The sequence below is a fragment of the Tachysurus fulvidraco genome, chromosome 7 (genome assembly GCF_022655615.1).
Source record: "Tachysurus fulvidraco isolate hzauxx_2018 chromosome 7, HZAU_PFXX_2.0, whole genome shotgun sequence".
Taxonomy (NCBI): Eukaryota; Metazoa; Chordata; class Actinopteri; order Siluriformes; family Bagridae; genus Tachysurus; species Tachysurus fulvidraco.
The window spans coordinates 22461553-22481292 of NC_062524.1; the positions used below are offsets into that span (position 1 = coordinate 22461553).

The 19740-nt window shown below is 39.6% G+C and overlaps 2 long non-coding RNA genes across 2 annotated transcripts; one reads left to right on the top strand and one right to left on the bottom strand.

The window, feature by feature from the left end:
- Positions 1 to 9672: 9672 nt before the first annotated feature.
- LOC113635533 lies at positions 9673 to 12356 on the bottom strand. The gene is made up of 3 exons (XR_003438842.2): positions 11965 to 12356; positions 11551 to 11613; positions 9673 to 11289 (listed from the first exon to the last, which is right to left on the bottom strand). It is a non-coding gene; the product is annotated as an uncharacterized LOC113635533 (long non-coding RNA).
- Positions 12357 to 14975: 2619 nt separating this feature from the next.
- LOC125145206 lies at positions 14976 to 18122 on the top strand. Its single transcript, XR_007143533.1, has 3 exons — positions 14976 to 15273; positions 15416 to 15478; positions 16332 to 18122. It is a non-coding gene; the product is annotated as an uncharacterized LOC125145206 (long non-coding RNA).
- Positions 18123 to 19740: the final 1618 nt, after the last annotated feature.

A 19740-nucleotide genomic window follows, 5' to 3' on the forward strand; every position in this document is an offset into this window, starting at 1 on the left:
TCTGTCGACACTTGACCTATTATTAGTACTAATGCATGTTGCATGGGAAGTAAAATTTTAGCACCATAAATTATTCTTTAAGTCCTTATTATTCCAAAACAATAACTGTCAACTTTTTTCCAGTGCATGTTTTAAAGTATAAAGGAAATTTATTTCTAAACTTACCTGCAAGTTTTTCTAGTCTCTAGTCTTTAATCTCTAGTCTTTAAACAAACTCTGCTGCATCAGTATATGATCGTCATACGTTTGGTTGAATTGTAGAATCATTAAAAAGTTTATCCGAAACCATTTTATACTGTATACTGAACCAGTTTCTCAGTTTGTTCATAGAAAACTATTAATCTGTTAATAAATTCATTTAAGAAATCTTTATTAACTGCTTTATCCTGCTTGGTATCACGGTGGATCCTATGTCTATCACAGGAACACTGGGAGTGTAGCAGATGTAGACCTTGGGACACAAGTTTATCCCAGGATACAATACACACATTCAGACCTCTATTTAGAATCGTCAGTCCAGTTTCTAGTATAAATACAAAAGGTATGAATTTTGACCTATGTGTGGTTTTAGAGCACAACCTCTTTGTCACTGTTTTCTCCTCCCTTTCTCACAATGCTACAGCACCGTTTCAGTATTTCTCCATTTTTGAATTCAGTTATAAAGTCAGCTTTGTATTTTCTTGGACCAGGGATGCCCGAGTTCTCCATGTACTTTTAACGTAAGTTAATAAATTTACCAGTTCAAATTATTAGAAATATTTAGCTGCTAATTAGTTTATTCCGGAAGTGCCTTAATCAATATTGTTTTTGCATACTATTATATTAATTTATCTGATCTGGTCATTAATCATCAGGAAACTCTTATTATTATTATTATTATTATTATTATTATTATTATTATTATTATTATTATTATTTATTTTTTTGCTAATATTATTATTTATGAGGAGTTTTAAATTAGATTAAATTTGATTTGCTGTTTAGCTTAGCAAAGCTTAATTTAGAAGAATTTAGCTTAATAATTTAGGATCTTTCTTAGTCACATATGAAATATTTTCAAAATTCCAGTTAAATATTTCATTAGCTTCCATAAACATGTTCACATTTACCTTAAAAGTAAAGTCATACTACAGCCATATATAATTTAATATATAAATGCATAAAACTCAAATCAGTGCAACAGATCTCAAGAAGCAGATCTTAATATTTGGTTTAAATAAAAGGATTTATCAAAGCTAGTATGTCTCTATATTGGATCACTTTAATGATTACAGTTTGCTGTTAATTAAAGAAGCATTCATCACTACTTTTGTCCATTTTTAATTACATACAGTGTTCCACATCATGTACTGTTTAAAGAACTGGTATTCTGACAGTGCGACCCTGAACACCAAACCCATCCACCTGTCCATCTTCCTCATCGCCGGTGTGTGTGCAGGTTTTCCAGCTCTTATTTGGGCTCTCGGTGTACTGTACCGCCATTATAAGAGCGGAGGTCGAACCTCAGTCTTCGCCATCTTCCTCCTCCTCAGTGACCTGCTGGAGCTGATCCTGACTCCATTCCTTGTAACATACATATTCAAAGAGGACTTTAATCCATGTGGAATCATTTTTGGACTATTGTTTGGGGCCAGGCTGCTTGGGCATCTGCTTCACCAGACAGTGGCGTTAGAGAGCATTTGCCAAAGATATAGATTACTTGCTGATGTTTTCTCTCCTCCCTGCTCTATCGTCTTCTGCATCATTTTTCTTCTAGCAGTTGGGTGTCATTTCATACATGACATTACATATGTGATAACTACAATTGTATGCATATTGCCTGTGATTGTGTGTGCAGTCACATACATATTAACTTGGAAAGTACCTCATGACAGCAACCAGGCCACAGACAGGATGCCTGGTGTGCTAGTTGTAACTGTTGCCATGTTGACATTGATCCTTATATACGTACCATTTTTCTTGACTGTTTTTACTGACATTCCTTTTATGTTGGACTGTTTAACAAGTATGAGATTAATCTCTGATCCCCTCCTGTGTGTACTCGTCTGCAAGGAGCTCGGTTTCAATTCACACACGGATCGTACAGAAGGATCACGTGCAGATTAGCAGGATAAACAGTAGGTTGTGTTTTTTGATGTTATTGCAGTGTGTATATAATCAGTTTTGCAGAAATGGAGTTAAATATACAGAAATTATTTACACCAGTCTACAGGAATGTAATTGTGCTCAGTTATTGCTGGTTTGTTTGTGGTTAAAATGTTCCCAGTAATGTTAGACACACATTCTTACAAGCCCTTCTATAGGAACAAATTGCTTTTGCAAAAATATTAGTGTGGTGTTTCTGTTTCCTTTTTTTTCTTTTCAGGCAGACCTGTTTTTTCTTTTTTTTTAATAATTTGTGCATGGGCTTGTGTGAATGTGTGTATTTTTGGAACCAGAACTCCTACAGTTTGTGTGTATCTTCAGGAGGACGATGTTGCCTGCATCTATTATTCAATGTGTTCTGCAAAATTACGGAGAAGCAGACAATACATTTTTAAAACATGACTGAATCTACACATCATGTACATGACTAATTATTTTTAGGCCCTGATATTTTTAATTTTTTTAATTAAAACTTTTTGCCATTTTTCTTGTTAAGTGCTACACTGTAAATGTTCCTGTTTATTTTACACAACTCATTACAGGGAAGAAAGGTTTTATTTGTAATAAAAAAATTATTTCCATGCACCTTTAATAATAATAATAATAATAACCTTTATTTTCTATAGTGCCTTTAAAAGTACATCTCAAAGCGCTTTACAAGAGCAAATAAAACAACAAAAATACACCACATAATATAAAGATTAAAATTAAAGCAACAAAAATAGACTATAATAATAAGCACAATGTAAAATTACAATTAGTCCATTAAAAGCTACCCTAAAAAAATTTGTTTTGAGCTGAGATTTAAAAATGGCAAGAGATTTTGCTTGCCTTATCTCAGTTGGTAAAGAATTCCAAAGTTTTGGAGCTAGTGAAGAGAAAGCTCTATCACCCATTGATCGTAAACGAGTTGAGGGAATAGTTAAAAGACCAGTTTCAGAAGAACAAAGGTCACGAGAAATATAAGGAATTAAATGCTCAGTCAGATATTGAGATATTTAGTTGTACCGAAGGGAAAACTTAATATATCACATAAACACACTCTCTCTCTCTCTTTATCTCTCCCTCTCTCTCTCTGTCCTGTTCTTGCCCCCTTCCATGTGTTTCATTAGATTACTCTTTCCATTTCTGTCACTTTGTCCTTTCAACTCTTGTTCATCGTGGTTCATCCTTAAGGAACAGCTTGAATATAAGGTTGTGTATAGTTTCATTTTGATTCCTGAATTGAAAGGGGGATGACAAAGAGGTGGACACAGACAACCAATTTACAGATGTGATGTGAACACTTTATTATTTATTTACTATATACTGTATTATTAGATAAAAATCTTTTTCCCCCCTTTTTTAAATAAATAAATAAAAGACTTAATATTTGCTCTTGTGTTCATTTGACAAATTTGAGACATTATGATTTGTCTTAGTCAAAAGAGGTACACACTGGCCAATTTATTAGGATCAACAGTATACCCAATTATTAGCCAACTATGTGGCAGCACCACAATTTCTAAAATTATTCACATGCAGGTCAACAACTTCAGTTAAAGTTCAGTTTCCATGAGACTGGGTTATTTCAGAGACTAGAGGCTAGATTTAAATATTCCTGAAAATGCTCTCAAGCACAAGTGACGAGAAGCTTTGTGGATGAAAAATCTTCATAAAAGTTGGAGGATAATGGTCATCTAGGTTTAATATCCACAACTGAGCTCAGATGCATCTCGATGCACTACAATAAAGATGAAATTTCTGCTATACTAAAAAAACCTCAAATGAACAGAAGAAGAGCAAATATTAAGACTTTTTATTAAAAAAGGGGAAAAAAGATTTTTATCTAATAATACAAGACTACCAGTTCAAAACAAAGAAAATGGTAATAACAAAAGAAAGTGTTCACCTCACATCTGTAAAATGTCCACCTCTTTGTCGTCCCTCTTCCAATTCAGGAATCAAAATGAAACTATACACGACCTTATATTCAAGCTGTTCCTTAAGGATGAAACACAATGAAACAAGAGATGGAAAGAGTAATCTAATGAAGCATATGGAAGAGGGCAAGGAGAGAGAGAGAGAGAGAGAGAGAGAGAGAGGGGGGGTTTAAAGAAACCACAATTTAGCAGTGTGGGTGAGGTTGTGTGTTTAAAATAATCCTACACAATAGTATACTGATATCCTCCAAAGAACTCAATGTAAAAAGCCTGAAAATTTGAAAATTTTGCTATGTTTTTGCACAGGCCTTTGTAATAGGGTAAATACCATCTTTTGGTCAACAGTAAAAATTAAAAATTTTACCTCTTCACAGCTGAGAACATTTAACAAGCAAGAATGCTTGGTTTGTTCATGTCATGGCCATGCAATGAAAAATGTGGTTATAATGGCAGTCAATGTTGCCATGAAAAGTAAATAAAGGATAAAAAATTTATATCTGATGCTGCACAAAAATTACAATGCATAAAAGCCAATGTTGGTAGTAATCTTTTATATATCCAAGACTGTGATAAAGGGTAAAAAAAAAAAAACATTTTTATCCATCCATCCATCCATCCATCCATCTTCTGCCGCTTATCCAGGGCTGGGTTGCGGGGGCAGCAGTCTAAGCAGAGATGCCCAGACTTCCCTCTCCCCAGACACTTCCTCCAGCTCTTCCGGGGGAATAACGAGGTGTTACCAGGCCAGCCGGGAGACATAGTCCCTCCAGCGTGTCCTAGGTCTTCCCCAGGGCCTCCTCCTGGTTGGACATGCCCGGAACAGAGGAGCAGATGAAACAGATGCCCGAGCCACCTCAGCTGACTCCTCTCGATGTCGAGGAGCAGAGGCTCTACTCTGAGCTCCTCCCGAGTGACCGAGCTCCTCACCCTATTTCTAAGGGAGCACCCAGCCACCCTACGGAGGAAACTCATTTCGGCCACCTGTATCCGGGATCTTGTCCTTTCAGTCATGACCCAAAGCTCATGACCATAGGTGAGGGTGGGAACGTAGATTGACTGGTAAATAGAGAGCTTCGCCTTGCAGCTCAGCTCTTTCTTCACCACAACAGACCGGTATATCAACTGCATCACTGCAGAGGATGCACCTGTCGATCTTCCGCTCCGTCCTTCCCTCACTAGTGAACAAGACCCCAAGATACTTAGACTCCTCCACTTGAGGCAGGAGCTCTCCACCAACCTGAACCAGTGCACGCTGAAGGTCCTGATTTGATTAAGCCAACAGGACAACATCATCTGCAAAAAACAGAGACGAAATTCTGTGGTCCCCAAACCGGACTCCCTCGGGCCCCCGATTGCACCTAGAAATCCTGTCCATATAAATAATGAACAGGACCGGTGACAAAGAACAGCTTGGGGGATCGACGAGTCCACAACTGAGCCCTCAGCCTCTGCTTCCTCAGTGGAAGACATGTCGGTGAGGTTGAGGAGATCCTTGAAGTACTCCTTCCACCGTCCGAGGATGTCCTCAGTAGAAGTCAGCAGATTCCCACTCCCACTGTAAACAGTGTGTGCAGGGCACTGCTTCCCCCTCCTTAGGCACCAGACGGTTTGCCAGAATTTCTTCGAGGCCGACCGATAGTCCTTCTCCATGGCCTCACTGAACTCCTCCCATGAGGAAGGAAATGTTTTTGCCTTCGCAACCACCCAAGCTAAAGCTTGCTTGGCCCTCCGGTACCTATCAGCTGCCTCCGGAGTCACCCGAGCCAACCAGGCTCAATACTGTAGGACTCGTTCTTCAGCTTGATGGCATCCCTTACTTCCGGGGTCCACCACCGGGTTCGGGGATTGCCGCCACAACAGGCACCGGAGACCTTACGGCCACAGCTCCAAGCGGCTGCGTCGACAATGGAGGTGGAGAACATGGTCCACTCGGACTCAATGTCTCCAGCCTCCCTCGGGATCTGGTTGAAGCTCTGCCAGAGGTGAGAGTTGAAGATCTCTCTGACAGGAGACTCTGCCAAACATTCCCAGCAGACCCTCACAGTACATTTGTGTCTGCCAGGCCTGTCCAACTTCCTCCCCCACCATCGGATCCAACTCACCGCCAGGTGGTGATCAGTTGACAGCTCCGCCCCTCTCTTTACCTGAGTGTCCAAGACATATGGCCGGAGGTCAGTTGAAACAACCACAAAGTCGATCATTAACATATTTAAGCTTGATGTACATGATGTGGAAAACTGTATGTAATTAAAAATGGACAAAAGTAGTGATGGATGTTTCTTTAATTAACAGCAAACTGTAATTAGTAAAACAAAAATTAAATGTAATTAAAAATTAAAATTAAAAGTTTTCATGTTAAAAAGATCAAGTTCTGTTCATTGTCCCATAGTGATCCTTGTGTTCACAACATTTTATAATAATTTATAATTGTTCTATAATTTATAAATGTGTTAGCAGAATTTAAAGAACGTTAGAATTTTAAAAACATTCCCAGCATGTTTTTTTAAAAACATTCCCACAATCTTTTTAAAAAAAAAAACCCTCCTTGAACCGCCACCTTATTGTGGTGGAGGGGTTTGCGTGCCTGAATGATCCTAGGAGCTATGTTGTCTGGGGCTTTCTGCCCCTGGTAGGGTCTCCCAAGGCAAACAGGTCCTAGGTGACAGGCCAGACAAAGAGCGGTTCTAAAACCTCTAATGAAGAATATTAAAGCAAGGTCCCTGACGTCGCCCGGTATGGCGCAACCGGGGCCCCACCCTGGAGCCAGGCATGCGAGCGCCTGGTGGCCGGGTCTTACCCCACGGGGCCCGGCCGGGCTCAGCCCGAAGGAGCGACGTGGGGCCGATCTCCTGTAGGCCCACCACCTGCAGGAGAAACCGTAAGGGGCGGTTGCAATGTGGATTGGGTGGCAGTCGAAGGCGGGAGCCTCGGCAACCCAATCTCTGGACACGGAATCTGACTCTAGGGACATGGAATGTCACCTCGCTGGGGGGGAAGGAGCCTGAGCTGGTGCGAGAGGTTGAGAGATACCGACTAGAGATAGTTGGGCTCACCTCCACACACAGCTTGGGCTCTGGAACCCAACTCCTCGAGAGAGGCTGGACTCTCTACTACTCTGGAGTTGCCCACGGTGAGAGGCGGCGGGCTGGTGTGGGCTTGCTCATAGCTTCCCAGCTCAGCAGCCATGTGTTGGAGTTTACCCTGGTGAACGAGAGGGTCGTTTCCCTGTGCCTTCGGGTCGCGGAGAAGTCTCTCACTGTTATTTGTGCTTATGGGCCAAATGGCAGTGTGGAGTACCCGACCTTCTTGGCGTCTCTGGGAGGGGTGCTAGAAAGTGCCCCGACCGGGGACTCCGTCGTTCTACTGGGGAACTTCAATGCTCACGTGGGCAGCGACAGTGACACCTGGAGGGGCGTGATTGGGAGGAACGGCCCCCCCAACCTGAACCCCAGTGGTGTTCTGTTATTGGACTTCTGTGCTAGTCACAGTTTGTCCATAACGAACACCATGTTCAAGCATAAGAGTGTCCATCAGTACACATGGCACCAGGACACCCTAGGTCGGATGTCAATGATCAACTTTGTGGTTGTTTCATCTGACCTGCGGCCGCATGTCTTGGACACAGGGGCGGAGCTGTCAACTGATCACCACCTGGTCTCCTGTCAGAGAGATCTTCAACTCTCACCTCCGGCAGAGCTTCAACCAGACCCGAGGGAGGCTGGAGACATTGAGTCCGAGTGGACCATGTTCTCCACTTCCACTGTCAACGCAGCCGCACGGTGCTGTGGCCGTAAGGTTTCCGGTGCCTGTTGTGGCGGCAATCCCCGAACCCGGTGGTGGACCCCGGAAGTAAGGGATGCCGTCAAGCTGAAGAAGGAGTCCCATCGAGCCTGGTTGGCTTAGGGGACTCCAGAGGCAGCTGATAGGTACCGGAGGGCCAAGCAAGCTTCAGCCCGGGTGGTTGCAGAAGCAAAAACTCGTGCCTGGGAGGAGTTCGGTGAGGCTATGGAGAACGACTATCTGTTGGCCTCGAAGAAATTCTGGCAAACCGTCTGGCGTCTCAGGAGGGGGAAGCAGTGCCCTGCGCACACTGTTTACAGGGGGAGTGGGAATCTGCTGACTTCGACTGGTGACATTCTTGGACGGTGGAAGGAGTACTTCGAGGATCTCCTCAACCCCACCAACATGTCTTTCATTGAGGAAGCAGAGGCAGAGGGCTCGGTTGTGGACTCGTCGATCCCCCAAGCTGAGGTCACTGAGGTAGTTGAGAAGCTCCTTGGTGGCAAGGCACCGGGGGTGGATGAGATCCGCCCTGAGTACCTTAAGTCTCTGGATGTTGTGGGGCTGTCTTGATTGACACGACTTGCAACATCGTGTGGCGATTGGGGACAATGCCTTTGGACTGGCAGACTGGGGTGGTGGTCCCTCTGTTTAAGAAGGGGGACCAGAGGGTGTGTTCCAACTACAGGGGGATCACACTCCTCAGCCTCCCCGGAAAAGTCTATGCCAGGGTACTGGAGAGGAGAATTCGGCCGATAGTCGAACCTCAGATTCAGGAGGAACAATGCGGATTTCGTCCTGGTCGTGGAACACTGGACCATCTCTATACCCTCACCAGGTTGCTGGAGGGTTCATGGGAGTTTGCCCAAAGAGTCCACGTGTGTTTTGTGGATCTGGAGAAGGCATTCGGCTGTGTCCCTCGTGGTGACCTGTGGGGGGTGCTCTTGGAGTATGAGGTCCGTGGCCCTCTGCTAAGGGCTGTCCGGTCCCTATATGACCAGAGCAGGAGTTTGGTTCGCATTGCCGGCAGTAAGTCAGACTTGTTCCCAGTGCATGTTGGACTCTGACAGGGCTGCTCTTTGTCACTGGTCCTGTTCATTATTTATATGGACAGGATTTCTAGGCGCAGTCGGGGGCTGGAGGGAGTCCGGTTTGGGGACCACAGGATTTCGTCTCTGCTTTTTGCAGATGATGTTGTCCTGTTGGCTTCTTCAAATCAGGACCTTCAGCGTGCACTGGGACGGTTTGCAGCTGAGTGTGAAGCAGCGGGGATGAGAATCAGCACCTCCAAGTCTGAGGCCATGGTTCTCAGCCGGAAAAGGGTGGCTTGCCCCCTTCAGGTTGGTAGAGAGCGGATCGGTGTATCTTCTGCAGTGATGCGGTCGATATACCGATCTGTTGTGGTGAAGAGAAAGCTGAGCCGTAAGGCGAAGCTCTCTATTTACCAGTCAATCTACGTTCCTACCCTCACCTATGTTCATGAGCTTTGGGTCATGACTGAAAGGACAAGATCCCGGATACAGGCGGCCAAAATGAGTTTCCTCCACAGGGTGGCTGGGCGCTCCCTTAGAGATAGGGTGAGGAGCTCAGTCACTCGGGAGGAGCTCAGAGTAGAGCCGCTGCTCCTCCACATCGAGAGGGGTCAGCTGAGGTGGCTCAGGCATCTGTTTCGGATGCCTCCTGGACGCCTCCCTGTGGAGGTGTTCCGGGCATGTCCAACCGGGAGGAGGCCCCGGGGAAGACCTAGGACATGCTGGAGGGACTATGTCTTAAACCTTAAACATATTTTATAAAAAAGAAAAAAAAAAACAAGCCATATAAATATCAATACATTATGGGCATCATGTTAAGCTTCAAGCAGAACATTATGATTTTTTTTTATTTTTTATGTTGAATGTTGCTCTTTCTGCTTTCGGGGAACCTGGTGCCAGTCTTAGGAGACTCCGGGGACGAGGCAGGGGACATTCTGGATAGGGTGCCAACTTGTCACAGGGCACAATCACACACAAACACACACTCACACACACACACACACACACACACACACACACACACACACACACACACACACAATCTATCGCCTCTGAATTACATCTCTATATGGCCAAACATCCATATTTGGACAAATATGGATGTTTGTATAAATCCATATTTATAACTGTTTCAGCCACAGTTTCTTTGTCTCCTTTCAGTAGTTTTCTTACACTATGCACTAACATCTGCTGGATGGATGCATCTGCCCCATCGTCCTTATCATGACAGTGAATACACAAAGACATAGAATGTGTTTGTGTGATATAAGTTTTCCCTTCAGTACAATTAAAGGTGCCTGAAAATAAACATTTTATTTCAAATAAAACCTTAGAAGTTCTGGTTCTAACAATACACACATTCACACAAGCCCATGCATAAATGATGTAAAAAAAATAAATAAAAAGTAAAAAAAAGAAAGAAAAAAAAACAGGTCTGCCTGGAAAGAAAAAAAAAGGAAATAGAGACTACACTAATATTTTTGCAAATGCAATTTGTTCCTTTAGAATGGATTGTAAGAATGCCTGTAGACTGGTGTAAATAATTTCTGTACGTTGACCTCCATTTCTGCAAAACTGATAATATACACACTGCAATAACATCACAAAACACAACCTATTGTTTGTCCTGCTAATTCAAAGCTGCTAATTTAATGCACATGATCCTTGCATACGATCTGTGTGTGAATTGAAACTGACCTCCTTGCAGACAAGTACACACAGGAAGGGATCAGAGATTAATCTCACGCTTGTTAAACAGTCCAACATAAAAGGAAAGTCAGTAAAAACAGTCAAGAAAAATGGTATGTATATAAGGATCAATGTAAACATGGCAACAGTTACAACCAGCACACCAGGCTTTCTGTCTGTGGCCTGGTCACAGTCATGAAGTACTTTCCAAGTTAATATGTATGTGACTGCACACACAATCACAGGCAATATGCATACAATTGTAGTTATCACATATGTAATGTAATGACAGCCAACTGCTAGAAGAAAAATGATGCAGAAGATGATAGAGCAGGGAGGAGAGAAAACATCAGCAAGTAATCTATATCTTTGGCAAATGCTCTCTAACGCCACTGTCTGGTGAAGCAGATGCCCAAGTAGCCTGGTTACAAACAATAGTCCAAAAATGATTCCACATGGATTAAAGTCCTCTTTGAAAATGTATGTTACAAGGAATGGAGTCAGGATCAGCTCCAGCAGGTCACTGAGGAGGAGGAAGACGGCGAAGACTGAGGTTCGACCTCCGCTTTTATAATGGTGGTACAGTACACTGAGAGCCCAAATAAGAGCTGGAAAACCTGCACACACACCGGCGATGAGGAAGATGGACAGGCGTTCAGGTTTGGTGTTCAGGGTCATACTGTCAGAATACCAGTTCTTTAAGCAGTACATGATGTGGAACACTGTATGTAATTAAAAATGGACAAAAGTAGTGATGAATGTTTCTTTAATTAACAGCAAACTGTAATTATTAAAAAATATTTTTTAAAAAGTTCATGTTAAAAAATCAACTTCTGTTCATTGTCCCATAGTGATTCTTGTGTTCACAACATTTTATAATAATTTATAATTGTTCTATCATTTAAAGAATATAAAAAAACGTTAAAAATAAAAAAATAAAAATAAATTCTTACATTTGGTAAATTAGGGATGTTTCTACTTACCAAAGACAAACCAAACTGAGCACAAAGCAAAAATATGATTGCACTTCACAGGACCTCTTAAACCTTAAACATATTTTTAAAAAGAAAAAAAACAAGCGACATAAATATTAATACATTATGGACATCATGTTAAGCTTCAAGCAAATAAAGCTTTGCTAAACCAAACAGCAGAAAATCAAATGTAATCAAATTTAAAACGTTTGATTATTTATTATCAAGCGTTTTAAATTATCAAGCATGATTCCTGATAATGAATTATCGGATCAAATAATTTAATAAAATAGTATACTAATGCACAAACAATACTGATTGAGACACTTTCCAGAATAAACGAATAAAATTAACAGCTAAAATATTTCTAAAAATTTGAATTATTAGATTTTTAATTATTAATTGTAAATTAAATTAACTTACGTTATAAATACATGGAGAACTCAGGCATCCCTGGTCCAAGAAAATACAAAGCTGACTTTATATTTGAATTCAAAAAAGGAGAAATACTGACACGATGCTGTAACATTTTGAGAAAGGGAGGAGAAAACAGTGACAAAGAGGTTGTGCTGTAAAACCACACACAGGTCTCACAGTGTCTGTATTTTCTCAAATAGTCTGTTTTATCCTGTCTTGTTTGTTTTTGTCTTGTATAGTCCAAGCTAAATGTATAGTATTATTTATGTCTGTGCTTTTGAGAGTCACCAACAGCTGGAACCAAAATCCTTGTGTGTGTCATAAACCTGATTCTGATTCTGATGTGTGTGTATATGCTTGTGTGTCTCAATGTACACATGGTTGTCCACATACCTCCCTAAAACATGCCAAATACTAGACTGACGATTCTAAATAGCGCACAGGTCTGAATGTGTGTATGGTGTCCTGGGATGGACTTGTGTCCCAAGGTTTAATCCTGCTACACTCCCAGTGTTCCTGTGATAGACATTAGATCCACCATGATCAGGATCAGGATAATGCAGTTAATAAAGATTTCAGAAATGAATTTATTAACACATTAATAGTTTTCTATGAACGAACTGAGAAACTGGTTCAGTATATAAAAATGATATCAGATCAGTCACGATAAACTTTTTAATGATCCTACAATTCAACCAAACGTATGAAGTAGTGAGAAATATTACAATCATATACTGATGCAGCAGAGTTTGTTTAAAGACTAGATTAAAGAATAGAGACTGGAAAAACTTGCAGGTAAGTTTTGAAATAAATTTCCTTCATATTTTAAAACATGCACTGGAAATTTTTTGACAATTATTGTTTTGGAATAATGACTTTAAGAATAATTTATGATGCTTTAATTTTACTTTGTTTCCAACATGTGGTGCTACTAATAATAGGTCAAGTGTCGACAGAACGCAGCTTCTGTGGTTTCCTTCTCTGAAGTAGCAGAACCGCCACATGTGAACTGTGCACACCATTATTGTTATCACACCACTATTTCAGAATCTGACTCATCAGCATATAACTATTTTTAAAAAAATGACAGCAAGAATGAGGAACAACAATATTAGACGATAAGGATATGATACTTTGGGAATTAAGGCTAGTCTGCAAGTGAGCGTCAGTTCAGAACTATCTTATATAATATATATAGAATGTTATAGTTACTATGACAAAAAATATTTCCTTTAGCTGTTTCTTTAAATGTATTTAATTTTCTAATGATTTTCATTTACAAACTGCCATCTTGTCCACAATTCTCAGTAAACACTTTTTTTGGCATCTTCTGAAAACTTCAGGTAGCACTCATGTCTTCAGCTTAATCTCACCTCTGGTCAATGTCAGCTCTGTTTGCTGTTTATAATCCTGAGCTGCTCCTTTCAGACCAGCACACACAGCAGAGAGTATAAAATCACTCTCAGACTTACCAAAAGCCCTAAAAAAGCCTGGCAATTTTAAACCTCTTTCATAAAGGTCAAAGTTAATCCAGACAATTTCAAAATTTCAGCTGTTACACAGGAAGTGGTAAGTGTAGAAACAATCAGCACTGCTCAGGTGTTGGAGAGGCTTTCCAAGTCTGGCTAAACAAACAACTAAAAACTAATTTAAGCCAAATGTTTAAAATCTGACATCCAAAGGCATGCAGCTACTGAAGATTGCATTAGATCAGAGGTATTCAACTAAAATTGAAAGAGGTCCAGTAAGAGAAAATTTCTTGAAGCGAAGGTCCGGAAGATCATAATGTCTATCTAGTTAGTGTGATATATTTAAGTAGCCTAGTAGTTGTCTCAACATCTGCAAGCAATCGATACCTGACTGCCAAATCAAATAAATTCAGTACAATTCAAAAACTTTTTGACAATATTTAATGTCACGTAACCTAGAACTGAACATATGTATGATTGTAGATATGTATAATGTTCTCTCATTAAATAAATAAAAGTAGCGCTACATTTCAATATAAGAGAAATAAATAAAATGTGAAAATTGTGTATGTTTAAATAAAGTGCTTAACTTTCACTTTTATATCTCAGTGAGAGAACTTGGCTTGCCAGGATTTTAAACGTGGGCTTGAATGGAGTCAGAACGGCTCTTGTACACATGTGGAGGTGCTCATTAGTGAGCCATATTTAGGTTGGATTATGTTCATTGTAGAGAAAGCTGCCTCGCAGTTATATGTAGAGCCAAACATGGTCAGGATGTATAGGGCTACTTCCCTCAGACCTGGGAAAGCTGTCTCAGGGACACTGTCTTCAGATTGGAGTGGATATGTTTGTTCAAAACCTTTATGTTTTGTCTCATAATGGCATTTCACATTGCCACTTTTAATAAGTGCCCCAGTTTCTGAACATATGAGACACATTGGTTTAGTGTGAAGTGTGAACAAAAACAAGTCTGTCCATTCTGGATTAAATGCTCTATTTTCACTGTCCACTTTTCTTTTTTCTTTTTTTTTTTTTTTTGGAGACCGGCATTTGTTCTTTATTCTCCCTTTCTCCATCTCACTCATCAGTTTCTCTCCCTTTCTCGGTCTCAATCATCTGTTTCTCTTCCTTTCTCAGTCTCACTCATCTGTTTCTCTCCTTTTCTCTGTATCACTCGTCTGTTTCTCTCCCTTTGTTTTCTACATGTATCGCCGCTATCTTTCTTTCTGGTGCAACTTTAGTCGTGGCCTAATGGTTAGAGAGTCTGACTCGTAATCCTAAGGTTATGGGTTCGAGTCTCGGGCCGGCCACCACTGAGGTGCAGTGAACCCCCCAACTGCTCCCCGGGCGCCTCAGCATAAATGGCTGCCCACTGCTCTGGGTGTGTGTTCACGGTGTGTGTGTGCACTTTGGATGGGTCAAATGCAGAGAACGAATTCTGAGTATGGTTCACCATACTTAGCCATATGTCACGTCACTTTCACTTTACTTTAATTCTCTCTCATCTGTCTTGCACTGTTGAGTCGCAGTATTTACGAGTGGTATCACGTGGGATGGCTTAACTCACATGCAATTGGTCTGTGCGTTTCCACTACCTTTACCGTAAAGATTGCAAAAGCTGCGCCTATGAAAATAGAAGCGCCCCGTCAAGTTTTAAAGCATAACCTTTTGTTTTGGCCGTAGGTCAGGGTCCGTATTGGGCAGCTTCTGGGTCCGGACCCGAACCGCGGTCCGCCTGTTTGTGACCTCTGCATTAGATGGTGGAGCAAAGTGGAGAGAAAACATGAGCAGAGCAGAGCTGGTTTTTGAGAGAAAGCTTGTTCTTCAGTGTCTCCAGCTGGTGGAGGTAAAGACCACAAATCCTACATATAATACATAAATGAATAACACACCAAATCCTTTAACACAGTAAATGTTAATTATCTTAACCCAATGAAATCTTTAAAATATTTTAAGCACTAGACTTTATACGGCTGTCTGTTATATAGAGAAAATATGATGCTATAATTATACTCAGGAGCAACAGCAAGAAGGGCAATGAAGATCATCGGGTGAGTAACCTGAGTATCCATGAGGAAGCTGTAAGATTACTGTTATAAAATGTTATATATGGCTTTAGAGTATAATCTAGGTTTCACTCCAAGGACTAAATTGTTATTCCAGCTGAGCGGCCTTAAAAAAAAATCAGAAAAGAAAAATAGATTGTGTGTATGGGTGTGTGGACAGACTTTGTATATACATATATATTATGGCATGCCGCTTAGGAAATTATTCATGAGAGAATTGAATGAAAAGTCTGAATATATTGAATGAATCCTGAATATATTGAATGAAAAGTATTCAATATATTCAGACTTTTCATTCAATTCTCTCATGAATAATTTCCTAAACGGCATGATTATTATTGATTAATTGATTATATATATATTGTTGTTGTTGTTGTTGTTGTTGTTATCATTGTTATTAATAATAATCATCAATAATAAGAATGATGATAATAATAAATAATATAAACAATTATTATTGTTTTGTTGTTGTTGTTGATCATCTTTTTTTTAATGCATACTGAAGAAAATGTCAAACCTTAAAAATAAATACAAGAATTTTTTACTGGAAAATTCATTTATAGGTCAATATTTATATAATAATTATTGCAAGACATTATTTAGAAACAAAAATGTTTTTTTCTCTCTTTCTTTTCCTTCTTTCTTGATTGTGTGGACTGTGTCTCTTTTCTGTCTTCCTTTAATTTTAGTACATAAATGCCACTGCTTCTACTAATAACATGGATTTTTGAAAGATGGACTACTCTTGTGTATATACAGTATGTCTCTGTGTATAAAATTTTACTGATCTTATCTGCGTAGCTGTTAAGCAGCTAAAATGCTGACACCTCCTTTCCAGAAGCACACACTTTCTACACTAGATGAGTGATGCCTCCAAAAGTATTGGCACCCTAGTATACCGGCCTTTGGGAATACTTGCTCTGACAAGCCAACATCAAAGTTTTATCATGACAAACCTTAAAAATCTAGAATTCATTGTGTTGAACATCAGTCGATAAACAGAAGGGATTGTGAGTGTACAACATGACTGGCAACATTTGAACCACAGACATATCAGCAAGAACTGAGCACAGTCAGATGCCTGTAAATTGGTATATCTGTATGTTGTCCTCCATTTCTGTAAAAACTGAGGATCATTTTAAGTTGTAGTTTAAATGTAGTTACTGTAACAGTTTTTCTGAGTTGCTTTGGAGCATTTCTCAAATCATCCTTAAGATTTGCAAATCAGTAAGTGCAGTAAGTTCAAAATCCTTAGTACTTCTCTCAAAAGTAAGTATTTGTGTCAGTGAACATATCATTGCCATCGAAATAGCAAGTCCTTTTATCATTGTTTACTAACAAGATAGTCAAAATGTTTAGTCATTTTTTCAATATGACAATGCTTTATTTTAGTATTTCCTGATGTATTTTATGTTTTGGGTTACAAGTATTGAAAATGCACGAGGCTGAATTTCTTCTAAGTGGCAACTATGAATTTCAACAGCACAAATTTACACATTACTGTATGTGGGATATTGATTGTAAAAGACGGGACAGGATTCACACTTTTATTTTTCTTTACTAGTGGACTAACAAAAAATTACAATATAATGTCATTGTGATAAAAAATAAAAAGACACAAATTTAAATTCCAAAAGGTAAACATAGGAAACACTTCAGAATTTCATTTCTGATCTGAAAAAGTTCCAAAATGACTGAGAAAACCTGTAATAATTATTCACTGAAATGACTACTTGAATAATACTTTATTTAGAAGTTAATCATGATATACACATTTAATAATGATATACACACTGCAATAACATCACAACCTACTGTTTCTTCTGCTAATTGAAAGTTTCTAATTCAATGCAAGTGATCCATGCCTACGATCTTTGTCTGAACTGAAACCGAGCTCCTTGCAGACGAGTACACACAGGAGGGGATCGGAGATTAATCTCATACTTGTTAAACAGTCCAACATAAAAGGAATGCCAGTAAAAACAGTCAAGAAAAATGGTAAGTATATAAGCATCAATGTAAACATGGCAACAGTTACAACCAGCACACCAGGCTTCCTGTCTGTGGCCTGGTCGCTGTCATGGGGTACTTTCCAAGTTAATATGTATGTGACTGCACACACAATCACAGGCAATATGCATACAATTGAAGTTATCATATATGTGATCTCATGTATGAAATGACAGCCAACTGCTAGAAGAAAAATGATGCAGAAGACAATAGAGCAGGGAGGAGAGAAAACATCGGCAAGTGATCGATATCTTTGGCAAATGCTCTCTAACGCCACTGTCTGGTGAAGCAGTTGCCCAAGCAGCCTGGCCCCAAACAATAGTCCAAAAATTCCACATGGATTAAAGTCCTCTTTGAATATGTATGTTACAAGGAATGGAGTCAGGATCAGCTCCAGCAGGTCACTGAGGAGGAGGAAGACCACAAAGTCTGAGGTTCGACCTCCGCTTTTATAATGGCGGTACAGTACACTGAGAGCCCAAATAAGAGCTGGAAAACCTGCACACACACCGGCGATGAGGAAGATGGACAGGCGGATGGGTTTGGTGTTCAGGGTCATACTGTCAGAATACCAGTTCTTTAAGCAGTACATGATGTGGAACACTGTATGTAATTAAAAATGGACAAAAGTAGTAATGAATGTTTCTTTAATTAACAGCAAACTGTAATCATTAAAAAAAGAAATAAAAAGTTAAGTTCATGTTAAAAAGATCAAGTTCTGTTCATTCTCTCATAGTGGCCCTTGTGTTCACAACATTCTCTAAAAATGTATAATGGTTCTATAGTGTATAAATGAGTTAGGTGAGTTTATAGAGTGTTGTTAAATTAGGGATGTTTCTACTTACCAAAGACAAACCAATCTGAGCACAAAGCAGAAATATGATTGCACTTCACAGGACCTCTTAAACCTTAAATATATTTTATAAAAAGGAAAATAAACAACCCATATGAATATTAATACATCATGGACATCATGTTAAGCTTCAAGCAGAACATTAAGAAGTTTTTTTTAGTTCATGGCACGTTGCTCTTTCTGGTTTCTGGGAACCTGGTGCCAGTCTTAGGAGACTTTGGGAACAAGGCAGGGGACATTCAGGATAGGGTTATAACTTATCACAGGACACAATCACACACACACACACACACACACACACCATGGACAAGAACTGCCTGCTAAGATACAGCTTATTTTTTTGGAGAAGACCCCCGAAGCGCTGATCCCTCAACCCTGAAGACACCATACCAATACAGAGACATACTAGCTTTGATAAATCCTTTTATTTAAACGAAATATTGAGATCTTCTTCTTGAGATCTGTTGCACTGATTTGAGTTTTATGCATTTTAAATATTTATGGCTGTAGTGTGACTTTACTTTTGAGGTAAATGTGAACATGTTTATGCGATCTAATAAATTTTTTACAAGTAACTAGATTTTTGAAAACATTTCATACGTGACTAAGAAAGATCCTAATTAAATATTTCTCTAAATAAAGCTTTGCTAATCAAACATCAGAAAATCAAATGTAATCTAATGTAAAACGTTTGATAATAAATAATAATAAGTTTTTTCTGATAATTAATTATCAATCAAATAATTTAATATAATATTATACTAATGCACAAACAATACTGATTGAGACATTTTCCGGAATAAACGAATCAAAATAACAGCTAAAATATTTCTAATAATTTGATAAATTTAATAAATTAAATTAACTTACGTTATAAGTACGTGGAGAACTCCGGCGTCCCTGGTCCAAGAAAATACAAAGCTAACTTTATATTTGAATTCAAAAAAGGAGAAATACTGAGACGATGCTGTAACATTGTGAGAAAGGGAGGAGAAAACACTAACAAAGAGGTTGTGCTGTAAAACCACATACAGTATAGGTCACCAACAGCTGGAACTAAAATCCTTCTGTGTGTCATAAATTCTGATGTGTGTGTGTGTGTGTGTGTGTGTGTGTGTGTGTGTGTGTGTGTGTGTGTGTGTGTGTGTGTGTGTGTGTGTGTGTCTCAATGTACACATGGTTGTCTACATACCTCCCTAAAACATGCCAGATACTAGACTGATGATTCTAAATAGCGCACAGGTCTGATTGTGTGTATGGTGTCCTGGGATGGACTTGTGTCCAAGGTTTAATCCTGCTACACTCCCAGTGTTCCTGTGATAGACATTAGATCCACAATGATCAGGACCATGATAAAGCAGTTAATAAAGATTTCAGAAATGAA